At 39.4% G+C, this 13635-nt stretch overlaps 1 protein-coding gene across 1 annotated transcript in view; it reads right to left on the reverse strand.

Annotated features, from left to right (window-relative positions):
* plcl1 (phospholipase C like 1) overlaps positions 1-13635 on the reverse strand; it is a 138998-nt gene that overhangs the window by 110490 nt on the left and 14873 nt on the right. The window lies entirely within an intron of this gene.

Here is a 13635-nt window from a genome sequence, read left to right on the forward strand (position 1 = left end):
GCTGAACACAAGGCAACATTTCACGTTAACATTTGCTAACAATTCAACCGATTTACATTCAGAGAAGGACAAGGAGAGGCAATCTTCTACGAACTTTTCGTTTGTGACAGAAAGCTTCACGAAGACAGCCAGCGGAGGCTATTTTAGTTTATACTTTAGTTTGAAATTTATTAATAACCTTCAAGCTAATTCTATTTGCATTTTACTGTATTTTTTTAAACGAATTTTTGCTTTAAAGGAAAGATGTTTTCTTTTGAAAAATATTATAATATAGCACTTAAATGTACTCGTTGGTTTTTTCTTTTGAGATGCAGTTCAATCCTAAACCAATATACCAATAAATGGTCCTTTTTTTCCTCTTTCAAACAGTCAGTAGAATACTCCATTACCTAAATAATCATTTGCTGCAGCCCTAAAAAGAAAACAAATCAACCTTCACCTCTCCGACAACCAAAGCTCCTCCTCAGAGCAGGTGGAGGGAGAACAGCAGCATGAGTGGATGCCCTTCAGCATTAAACACAAGCTGATAATTACTACTAATTGGAGACAGAATGTCCCAAAGAGCTGCGTTTTATCAATAAGTAGTGACCTTAACAATGCATCATCAATGCTTACATTTATCCCAATTAGTGGCCCATTTAAACAACTGATGCTGAGCACAACCTGCAGCAAAGGCATCAACTTTTCTTAGAAAGACGGAGCTTTTAGGACGATGGAGGCTTGTGTTTGTGTAAAAAAAAGTAACGAGTTACATTTACTTGAGTAAGTTTTTGAAAACAATTATACTTCTAGGAGTAGTTTTAAATCTCTATACTTTTTACTTTTCCTTGAGTAGATGTGTGCAGCAGAAACTGTCCTCTTACTCCGCTACATTAGGCTACAATGAGCTGGTTACTTTTCTTCTTACCTCTTTGGTATTCTACGCCTCATTATTTTTATCCCCCCGCGTACGCCTCATTTTAATGTTTTATTCTGACAGAGAGAGAGACTTCCGCCAAAGGCTCTACCACCTGACTGTGTTCCACCAATCAGACGCAGCCGTGCAGTCTGGTCACGTGACCGTACTCGATCTCAGCGGCGGGACGGGTTAGCTTTAGCATTAGCAGTCGTAGCAAACAAACAAAGAAACAGATGAAAAATGTCAGAACCAACGGTGGGAAATGAAGACGCAGACGAGGCCTCATACTGAAAGCATGTTTACCTTACAAAGAGTGAGAAACAGCAGCTACATTATGTGTCTTCTGTGTCAACCAAAACAAACGCACATTTCAGCAGAAACTCAACATCTAACTTGAGGAAACATGTAGCGCTAAGTTTCCTAAACTCGTTTTTCCCCCATGGATAGGTGAATGTTTGTTTTTTAGGTTACATATGGGTTACATATGTTTTAAACATTTCCTAAGTCTCTTTTATTCTTTATTGAAGTACTTGAATTTACCTGGATTATTTTAATTTAAGCTATTTTGTAATTAATTCATTCATTTTAATTTATTTTATCATTTAGATGAACTCTAATTGGCCTAAAGATGATTATTTAGTATTTTTGTCTGTCTGATTGAATGCTTGTGTTAACAAATAAATCAGACGTTACTCAACAGTTACTCAGTACTTGAGTAGTTTTTTCACCGAGCACTTTTTTACTCTTACTCAAGTAATTATCTGGATGACTACTTTTTACTTTTACTTGAGTCGTATTATTCTGAAGTAACAGTACTTTTACTTGAGTACAATTTTTGGCTGCTCTACCCACATCTGGTGTGAAAAGGTTTATTTCACATCCGTGTTCATCGCCCGAACAAGAAAAAGAGGGTTTACAGACTGAGCTGAGGGACGAGTTAACACAGGTAATCCTGTCAGAGCTGGCTGTGGCACATCATCTCCCCGTGACAGATCATCGCTCCTCAGGTGGAGCTGCTGGAAGGGAAAGGAGGCTAATAGGATTGTGGAGTCACGGGCTGTTGCTGTGTTTAGGCCACTGTCACAGAAAGACTAACATAGCAGGGAGGCTCACTGATACAGAAGCTGCGATGGCAGAGCCTATTACAGCGAGGGGACGCATGGGAAAGCATGCCAGGCTCTTAGATAATCTGGCTGATATGTTGGAACTAAGACGGATTTGACCGGTGGAAGAATCCTTCCAGTAAACCAGCGTTTCTACGGCGTGCCGAGCCTCAACACTGCGGGAGTCACCGGCCGAGTTGAGCAACGGGTGTTCATGTGTGAGGGCAATAGATTGTCAGAGACGGGGACTCGAGTCACTGTGACTTGGACTCGAGTCGACTCGAGTCGCTGTTTTGACGACTTGTGACTTGACAAAAAATAAAAGACTTGAGACTCGACTCGGACTTGGAAGTTAAAGACTCGGCACTTGACTTGAGACACGATGACTTGAATGACTTGAGTGTTATTCAGTTCATGTTTTCAGTTTGAATATAAAATTAATAAATTAATTAAAAATAATATGGATTACCCGGTAGGAGCGCAGCCTGAGAATGGCGTCATGATTGGATCCCTACCCTGTCAATCAGCCATGCCCTCTCTACATACCGAGAGTCTTAGGCTGTGTTCGAAACCGCCTACTACTCATACTACTCATACTAACTTTAACTTTTTTTAAGTTCCCGGATGCATACTAGATTCTCCGAAATGTTGGGTATGCATCATGAGGTTACTACTCATACTCAAACTACCCAAGATGCAACGTAACGTGACGTCGCCGATCGTCACTTCCTGTCAAAACGGCAGTTTCAAGCTAGCTACAACGAGGGTAGGTTCACTTCCTGTTTTCAAAACAAAAGCACCAATTGTATCCTAATGGCTTTCCCTATGATAAAAGGCAACGGGTATTTTATTTTGTGAAAATAACCGGAAGTGTGTTGCTCACTGCCGCTAGCTTTAGTAGCGCCGAATTCGTTGTAAACAAAATTGTAAACAGCCGGTATTTTGTCAGGTTTTCAACACGTTGGGGATCTAAACGACTACTTTCTCACCTGAAAATGTTTCAGATGTTGCTAAAGTTTACAGAGTTTAGAGCTTAAAGGAAATCAGCTTCAGGCCGGCTGATTTCGGCTCGGGCAGGAGCGAAATGCATTGTGGGTAAACGCTCTGCATACTGCCTGATCGATGAGTTTGGGTCCGTGGGACAAAGATCCAGAAGGGCAGTATGGACTACATCACTGAATCCTTGGCAAACTGAGTTATTGTACGTGTGTAGTGATGTATGTGATGGAGATGTGCCTTTCTGAATAAAAAGATAATTTAAAAAAAAAAGAAAAACACGAAGTTGACGTCACGAAAAGCTGAATTCTGTGCAGAGGAGGGACTTTGTTTGAGTGAATCTTTTAGCATCAGCAGCTCATCTTTGCACAGCAGAATCAGTCAGAACCTTCCGTCGTCAGCAGGGATGAACACACAGCCGGAGGCTGAGGTTTCTTCCTGTTGAAAAGGGAGTTTTTTCTTCCCACCGTCACCAGGTGCACGTTCAGGACGGGGGATCGGACCAAAGAGAAGTTTCGGTGCGATCCGTTGGTTTCCTTTTTTAAGAGTTGGTTCTGCATGAACTGAACTCATTTGGAATTACATTAATTTGATTGGATTCTAACTGTAGTACAATGGATTTGATTGTAATTGGCTTTAATTGGACCGTTTCTTTGAAGTGCTGCGGTGATTAGTCGTGCTTCGGCGCTTTATGAATAAAGTTCAAATGGAGGTTTTTCACATTTTATTTCAAGTCTCTACTCGCCTTATTTTCAGTTGGCTGGGCTGCTATTGGACAGCAAGTCATATATTTTTCCCTTTACCTTAATCATGTATTTTATGTCCCACATATGCAGATCTCACCGCCTCTCAGAGTCAAACACAAGCCAGTTTCCAGCTAATTTCAACCATGGACATATCGGAGGTGGCTGGCACACGTGTTAAAGGGACAGTTCGCCTCTTTTGACATGAAGCTGTGTAACATCCCATATCAGCAACATCATTTATGAACATCTTCTTACCCCCTGCTGCGTCCTGTGAGCAGAGTTCCAGCCTCGTTTTGGTGTTGATGAAGGTAGTCCGGCTAGTTGGCTGGGGTTTAAAAAATAAAGCGTTTTGCTTCTGTCCCTTTAAAAAGCTGGCACTTATCACTGAAAGATGAACCAAGCATTTTATGTCCGTATCTATCCCCAAGTTGCATCAGCATTTAATCAACAAGTTTTTAAAAATATTGATAAACATGAGGGCAAAATCTGCAATTTACAATAAGAGCTGAAAGTCTAATCTCTCAGATGTTTTCTAGGCTGAGAAATCAAAAGTTTTCGTGGATAATTCAAAGTTCTCCTCAGGTTTCAGAAGTCAAACACACATTTATCAGCTGGGTGTTGGAGCCATCCGTCACCGGTGACCCGAAAGTCGACTGTTCTCCAAAAGGACAAAAAGAAATGTAAAGTCGGCACCATAAGGCATGAAGTTGGTGCTCATGTGTTTGGGAAACATTTAATTATCTTTGCACAGAATGTAGTGGATGTCATTTGGCAATTTTCCCTCCTTCCCCCTCGATCACGTTTTGAGACTTTTTAGCCAAAACAAAAGATAACAGCAGCTTACGCAGGTAACAAAAAGGCATAACTCACAATATTCTGACTCAAACCACCATCAATAACTGTCTGAAAGCACCATCAATCTCAAGGCTGCGAGCTGGGAAGTTCAGAAAAATAAGCTGAAAGCTCTTTTGTTCCACACATAATGCGACTGAACCCTTCATCTGCATCTTTTTCTTCTCACTGGCAACGTAAAAAGAAACCTGCACCTTCAGGACACGACAGACGGTTTTGTAAAACAAAGGCTGCAGAAATGACCAAAGGCAACGTTTTGGTTTGCAATTACGACCTCGCAGAAGAAAAGAAAAAAAAACGCTGACGGGTTGAAGGAGGGAGAAAGAAAACAGAAGATGTTCTCACAGAGACGCCAAGACTATTTCAGGAGAAAAACCGGCTCCTAATGATGCCTCCAATCCTGCAGCGGCAACAAAAACCTGCTGAGGGGAGAAGTGGAGGGGGCGGAGGGAGCAGAGAGAACATCTCTTCATGCTACAAGAGCGGTAATTATTTTAATTAGCCCTTTTAGAGGCCCAGAGCCCAGTTCGGCAGCACATTCGTGGGATCTTGTTTGTGTGCGTGCAGGCAGTGGATGTGTCCCACGTGTCTTGCTGTCCTCAAGTGGAATCGCTGCTTTGCCAAAATCTGCTCGTCTTCCCTCGTCAAAAAACAAGCAGCAATCAGCTTTTTGCATAAATTATAATCCCAAACTTTACCATGGAGGCAACAGAACGGTGTGGCCAAGTAAAAGTCAAAGGACTGACTTTTACTGGACTGAAAATATATCTCTTTTCCCTGGCCTTCCATAGCTGAAATGGAGTTCCCCTTGGCCTGCTACTTTTATTGTTATTGTTACTGTTATTGTTATTTTATTGCTAATTTTATCTCAAATTTTATTTTTATCTGTGATGAAAGACATTCTTATTGATTTTATTGATGACTCTCTCGTGATGCAGTTGCTGTTGTGAAGCACTTTGGTCAGCTGAGGCTGTTTTAAATGTGCTATAGAAATAAACTTTGAATTGAATTGAAAAGGTTCAGACACAGCTACGCATTCAAAGCTTCTCCTTTTTTTAGCCATGACTGCAGAATTAAACATGATAATCCCTGACGTAGCATATCAGGTGAACTATGTGGTGCATGAACAACAAAATAAATGCATAAATGTGTCTATTTACTGAAAGATCTCGAATCAAAGTCACAAACGAGATGAACGGAGGCAAAGTGATGATAAGTCAGAGCTTCTGCAGCTGACAATCAAACACAAATAGAGCTCATTAATGAACAGCTTCAACCAAATCCGAGTGTTGACGTCTGGCAACATCTGGAGAGCAGCAGGAGCTCTGAGCAGCTTGGTGCGATTACGGATCAACAGGAAGGTTTCATCTCAGCCTAACTTTCAGAAAGTTTCCCCCCGAAATAAGAAGAGCTGTTGAGAAAATGTGAATTTTGTGCTGTTTGTTTCTGTGTGAACGAGTGACTCTCTGAATCAGAGGAGCTTTAATAGACACTTTAATAGCAATCAAACCAGGCAGGGATTAATCCGGAGTTATAAGTTAGTTATAAGCGACTTCATTTTTTGTGGCGAGTGATGGCGAGTCATCGAACTTTGAGGTGTCGCCACGGCTACGCACTTTAAGTTTGAAAAAGTTTCCCCATGATTTTTTCCCCCCCATGTCTTAAGAGTAACCTGGCCAAGTTTGAAGTCTGTAGCATTAAATCTGTAGGACGAGTTCGATCATATGCAAGGCGTGAAATCGGGCAAAAATGGCACCAAAACGCACTTTCCATCCAAAATGGCCGCCTTCCTGTGGACGTGGGACCATGGCGGCAAGAGACTTTTTTGTGCGTCTGGGCATGATGAATGAGTGTACCGAATTTCATCGTCCCACGTGAAACTAACCCAATTGCGGGGGCCATTTTTAAGCATCGTAGGGGGCGCTACAGAGTCAATGAGCGACTCCCAAAAATATAAAGTTCAGATTCTTTCATGTCGTCGACTGGCAGGTGGCGCTCGCAAAATTTCAAGAGTTTTCGAGCACCTTTTGCAAAGAATAAGAAGTCAACACACCAATTTTTCCTCCTAAACTGTGTTCAAATGAAAGCCTCTTCTCTCCCCGTTTCCACTGTTTTCTGTGCAAACAGCTGGGTGGAAACTGGACGGAAACCCTCAGCGTCCGACGTCCAGCAGTTTCACCCCAGAGGGCTCCCAAGCCCAGACTCCAGACTCCAGAGATGCCAGTGTTATTTCTCCACTCGGTAGCCAAGGAAACGGTCCAAAGACGTCCCGATGCAAGGTCACAGGTCACGGGTGACGTGCAGGAAAGAGCGATGTGACGTCAGCGCGACAGAGACACAGAGGAGAGCCACGAACGGTCTTAATGAGAAGTTTTTCATGGAGTATGAGAGCTGAGTCAACTCCACCCAGCATGTCTGGGAGCATGATGACCTCACCATGTAAGCCCACACAGCGATGTGAGAAATGAACCGGGCAGACAGTTCAGACATGTGCCGGGAATCCGTTTTATCTGTTCCTGAACTGAGGGGCGGCGCATATATATATATATATATATATATATATATATATATATATATATATATATATATATTTTTTATTTTTTTTTTTATTTTTTTTTTTTCTCTCTTTATATTCATATATATATATATATATATATATATATATATATATAAAAATTAATAAATTATATATATATATATATTTTTTTTTTCTCTTTATATTCATATATATATATATATATTTTTTTTTTTATTTTTTCTCTTTATATTCATATATATATATATATATATATATATATATATATATATATATATATACAAATAAAAATTAATAAATTATATATATATATATATATATATATATATATATATATATATATATTTTTTTTTTTTTTTCTCTTTATAATAAGAATATATAATAATATATAAGAATATAAAGAGAACATATATATATAAAAACACTTCACAAAACGTTCTGTTCCAGCTTCTCCAATGTTTTTTGGGTTTCAAACGATACGACACCCGTTTTTTAACATTTAAGAAGACAAAATGTAGAAAAAAAAACAATGAAAATATGCGTTTGGGAAACACTCACATCTCAAATCAAATCAAATTTATATTATATAGCACATTTCATGTACCAAACAGTTCAAAGTGCTTCACATAAAATAAAAGCATTGCAGCAGGGAGTGGAAGAAGCATTAAAAATATATAAAAGAATATAAAGAGAAACAAATAAATTAATTTAAATGAATTTAAAAACAAGCAACAGTCCAGATAAGTTCAAAGATATCGTGCAGATTTCATGCATAGACACATGAGAAAATAAATGTCTTTAACCTGGATTTAAAAATGTCTCCATTGGGTGAAAGTTTCATCTCAGATGAGTTAAATATTTTTGCTGCTTTTCAAATACCGAGTGGCTAAAACATTGAAAATGAGGAATAATCAGTCTATTTCCAGACCTCCACAGATAAGAACCGGTGACGTACAAACGTTGTGTCTGACTGCATGATCCTCCATAATGGAAGCAGTCTGCCTTTTAGGGTGTGTGGAACAGGAGCTGTCACTGCTATAACTGCACTCAGTCTTATCAGGTCAGGTCACCCGGCTACATAACTTCTGGAGGTTTTGTATGGAAATTATAAATCATGCAGCACAAGCTGAGACAGAAATAGCAAATTCTTGTAGTGGGTAATCACAGGTGGTGAGGACTGAACGTCACAATGATGGTTAACCGCCAGCTCATTATTCTTATTACTCAAGTCTACGTGACGAGTGGAAGTTAAAACAGCTGTGATACAACAAAAAACACGATTCATTATTTAAACCAGAGAAACGTTCATATATTCATTTTATCCAAAGTGAAATGAAAACTCTCGTCTCAGCAATTTGTTCGGCAACAAAAAAAAATACATTTTGTTTCCTACATTATCTTCCAAATATGTTCAATACAAGTCCTATCTTGTGTTTAACCCATTTGGGCCTAAGACGCCTGGAAAAGAATGCCTGTAAAACCTGTGGGCGATTTCAGAAAGACCCCCTAAAACCTGAAGTTTTTCTGGAAATTCAGCAATTGTGTCAACGCCTACTAAATGATTGATTTCTCAGCCTCTGTAGCAGATAAGAAACAAAATTCAAAAAGTATTTGAGAGCTTACACCTGTGGCTTTCTTTGGAAACTGAGTTTAATAAAATGATTAAATGCCTGCAACGGTGTGGCATCTGCAGATAAATCGACTTTCACCCCTGGTGTGAAATCTCTCCGTCGATTACGGTGGTAATTGTCACTCTTCCACTCACATTCAAACCCTTCAAAATCATCCTCGTCGTTATCGTCATCCTCAAACATATGTGCTCGCCATAAATCTCCATCAATTGGGTCAGCACGTTCATCATCAGCATCACCAAAGCCAAGAAACTCCTCACAATCGCTCCCGTCTGAAATGTCTTCCCACTGAAAGTCCTCCATGCTTGTTCGATGTAACTTAACTTCAAAACAATGACACGAAGAACATGACGACTCTCACGTGTCTATTATAATGCATTTAATTGGCGCAGAGGTCAATAATTGGTGCAAAACAACCTTATACATGAAAAAAGACGTGTACGCTTTCCCGGCCTCAGTGGGTTAACCTCTACAGGCACCTAATAGTTACCCTCAGTGGGGTAAATCGGCTCCAATGCTTGGTCGCCTCAGTACCTGGCAAGGTTCCCCCACTGGTGGGAACGCTGCTACTCCAGAAAGTCAGAATTAGAATCAGAAATAGCTCCATTGGCCAGTTATGTTCACAAAATTAAAATAATTTCCTTCTCTAGGCCAGTTCAAATACAAAGAAGGATAAACAGGGATAGACAACAGAGAGAACACAAAGGGCAATCAACAAATACAAATATCAATACCTGAAAAAAAAAGACTGCCAAGAGGAAATGATATTAATCTGGGTAGAACAGGCGTTCAGCATCAACATAATGTTATTTCTTCTGAGAATACATCAAAATAGCCCCCTTTTTATGGCGTTAGCACTTTCATCTCTACTCTCTTTTCTAACAGATTACTTTACTCAGGTTTGGCCTAAACCTAACAGAGAGAGTAACTTTAAGGATGGAATAAAAACCAAGAAAAGTGTCATAACTGAAATAATGTTCGAGAAAACTCTATGAATATGTTCACAAATTGACAAGATCAAAAAGAAAAACATTGTACAAGAGGTTGATTTCCTATTTAACATTTATACTGGCAGCCATTCATTTGAGTATTTCTAACAAAGTAATGTGTTTGAATAGATATTTCCTGCAGTAGTCTTTGATTCTTAATAAAATCCCTAAAATATGCTTATTATAAGGATAAAATCCCTCTAAATACCCCTAATTTCTGTCTTTTTTAGATATTTTGTAGCACTAAAGCGCCACATTTAGCAACCTTCAATGTTTACAGTGCATTGAGTCTTAATAAAAACATCCTGACAGCTTCAACACCGTAAGGCCACGATAAATAACCTTGGGTTCCATAGAAAAAACAATCCACAGAATTCTCAAACAAATAAATCTCAAAGTTTTATCAACATCGGACATTTTTTACCTCTTTCAAACTGAAACTGCCGACGGTAAACAGCCGACTTACGACAATGAGTTAGTGACGCAGAGCAAGGCCAAAGCTGAACTTAACGTTTTAAACAATCTGGTTACCTAAACCCGGAGATCAAGTACGCGAGAGCCAGCCAACTGCGAACGGAGGAAGGGGAGACGGTTAAAATGGTTTAACCCATAGGAACACACGCGCAAATATGATTAGTCCTGTAATCCAGTTAGTGACCACTGCGGAGGTCTCTAAGAACCACAGATAAACACCTCCCTCACTGTGCCGTGTGTTCATCAGCTACTGTGTTTTGGCAGTATATTCAGGGACAAGATTAATAGGGACCAAAGTGCAGTCTCTCTTAACAAGAGCTAAAATGATTACTCAATTAGTCAATCAGCCGGAGGCTTAAGGGCAGAGAGTGTCGGTGCGTCCTGCAGACTGTGAAGCACTACAGCTGCATTTAGCTTAAATAAATCTAGTTTTCTCCAGCTTCCCACAGGTGAATTTAAAATTATCATCGTATTTATCGGCATTCTTGGGCTGGACGTCGAGGACTGCGGCTCTAAAAGCTTTATGAATAACTGCTGATCTAAAAAAAAAAAGAAAAAAGATCCAATCACACGTAAAAGATACCGAAATTATCGTATGAATTACTGACTGACGAAAGTAAAGCGAGTCTGAAGGAGCAAAAAGACGTGCAGGACTTCTTCTTTAATGTGAATCTTATTTTTCCTTACATCCAGGCTTTGCAACAGGCTTTGCTGTGTTCTGGTTACATAACCTGGATATAAGTTACCAACTAGTATCTAAAATGGCTCCAGTCATTGTTTCTAATCCCATCGGCACCAAAACTTAGTGTGAATCATCCCTGAAACATTCGCTGCCTCATAGACACGCCTCATATTTCATGGGATCCTTAAAGTAATTCTAATCTTACGCCAAGCTCTCACGTTACCAAAACGGAGGCTCGCTTTACGTGCAGAAAACTAAACAGAACACCCACGGCGTGCTTCTTAAAACAGATTTGTCTGCAGTAAACACCCACTTAGAGGGAGAGGAGCGGGGAAGAGGGGGTGATGTTTGGTCCTGCACGGGGTCGCCATGGCCAGGGATCTCCGCTGGTCCCAGTGAAGTCACAGCGGCCGACTTTGGCAGCCACACAGCATTCCTGAAGTGTGCTTATTTCCAACAGACGAGTCCAGTGACACACATAACCAGACTCAACTTTCTGGTAAATCAGGACACACCCACTGGCTTTGTGGAGCAGCGTGTCAGCTGGAGAGAAATCTACAGTGAGATGTTGCAGAAAATGGGACAATAAGAGCAGAAGAGGCTTCACAATCAAGCCGGATTCAACCTCAATACGCTTCGTTTCCCCTTAACCCAGGACCGGTGAATCAGTGGGTTTAATCAGCTCGACGGTAGAGAAAATAGAGCTCATGACCGTGCATAATGATAACATCATTAGAGCCATTCCCGCTCTGCCGGCACAGTAAAACAAACGTGTCAATCAATAATAAAAATAACCTTTAGTTACAGCCCTTCTCTTATTAATCGGGACTTCAAGTCAGACTTCATGGGGAACTCCTTTAACTGGAAAATAAATGGAATGAAGTCAAATATACTTGTTATAAATACAACAAGTCTAACGTTTATTTTTCCAGCTTGCTTTCTTAATTTGTCAGAATGTCACAGAAATGAGCTAATCTTCAGTTACACATAAATCTTCCCAGGGTTTACTCTGAACATACAACACATTGCATGATCATCGGTGCATTAATGTGGATAAAATAACATCAGAGCACCTATTTACAGCCAACAGCACACATACAAGAAATGAGAGAAACAGCAGTTTAGTCCCTCCTATTCCTTAATTGATGTCCCACAAAAGCAGCTATAAATATGTAACATGCACAACTGAAGTCTGGAAATCACGATGAGTTAATAAAGAACACAAAACTGGATTTCAATGCTGCCTTTTGGTTAAAAATAGTTTGCCTTTAAGCACCCAGGGGCTGTGATACCGCAGTTCACGACTTTTGTTTCCAGCACGTCGCAGCGTTTAGCTAACAATAAATAATCTGGGTTCAAATAGCAACGGGTATTTACTTATTCAGGCTAATATCATCCTGTTTAGGTCAGCTAACTTTATCTTGTTTTGACATTTATAGTAGAGCCTAACAGAGTAGTTAATGTATTATATCTTTAAGCAAACTTAACTGCTGATGTTAGACTGTTTGAACTAATTCAGTAAATTTAAGTATTTAAGATTTTCCTGTTTATGCTAATTGTGCACTCAACATAAACTTTAGGCTAACATAACAGCTAACATTATCTCCTTTGTTCCTAGCACGGTTGCTAATGCTAAATTATCTTGGTTGTGACAGCAGCAGATGTTTTCTATTTTAGGCTAAAATTATCTTCTTTAGGTCAGCTAACATTATCTTGCTTGAACTTGATGAAGCTAACAGAGCAGCTGAAGTTAGATTTTTTTGGGATAACTTTAATGTTTAGAGTGTTTGAGCTAAGATTTTCTTGTCTATGCAAACCTGAACCTAACATGGCCTTTATGCTTAAGGTTTAGGCTAACATAACAGCAGATATCACCTTATTCAGTAACTTAGAGCCAATATAACTGCTAACATTATCTTCTTTAGCTAACCGAGCTACTTCAGTGTCTGAGATTTTCTTGTTTATGCTAATTCTGCACCCAACATACTATTTAGACCAACGTAAATGCTAATATTATCTTCTTTAGCATAGCATTGTTACAAAAGTTAAATTATCTGGGCTGTGACGGCAGCAAATATTTTCTTTTTAGACTAAAATCATCTTGTTTAGGTCAGCTAACGCTACCTTGTTTTGGACTCATCTTGTTAAGCTAACTTTATATTGTTTAATCAAATTTAACTGAGCTACTCAAGCTACTTCAGAGTCTGAGGTTTTCTTGTTTATGCTAATTCTGCACCCAACATACATATTAGACCAACATAACTGCTAATATTATCTTCTTTATTCCAGCATAGTTGTTCATAATAAATTATCTGGACTGTGACAGCAACAGATGTTTGTTTTTTGAGTTTTTTTTCAGCTAACGCCATCCTGTTTAGGTCAGATAATGTTTTTGTTTTAATAAAACACAACTGGCTTGTTTGAGCTAAGGTTTTCTTGTTTATGCTAATCCTGAACATAAACTTTAGGCTTAAGTAAAAACAGTTCATTACGCCTAATTTGTCAAAATATGTTCTATAATTAAGCTCTGACATCACACTTTATGGTATCGGATTGTCTCTTCAAAGGACATCACTCGTGCTTTCAAGTGAGCGGAATTCAAACTGGCAAACACATATTCAGTCTCTCTTACATCATTCAGGATCTCTCTGTGTAGTGTGGTGTTTGTGTGATGCCCTCCAGGCTGAAATTCAACACAACAAAGCATGCCAGCACGCTCTCTCTGGAG

The sequence above is a fragment of the Odontesthes bonariensis genome, chromosome 12 (assembly GCF_027942865.1).
Source record: "Odontesthes bonariensis isolate fOdoBon6 chromosome 12, fOdoBon6.hap1, whole genome shotgun sequence".
In the NCBI taxonomy this organism is placed as follows: domain Eukaryota; kingdom Metazoa; phylum Chordata; class Actinopteri; order Atheriniformes; family Atherinopsidae; genus Odontesthes; species Odontesthes bonariensis.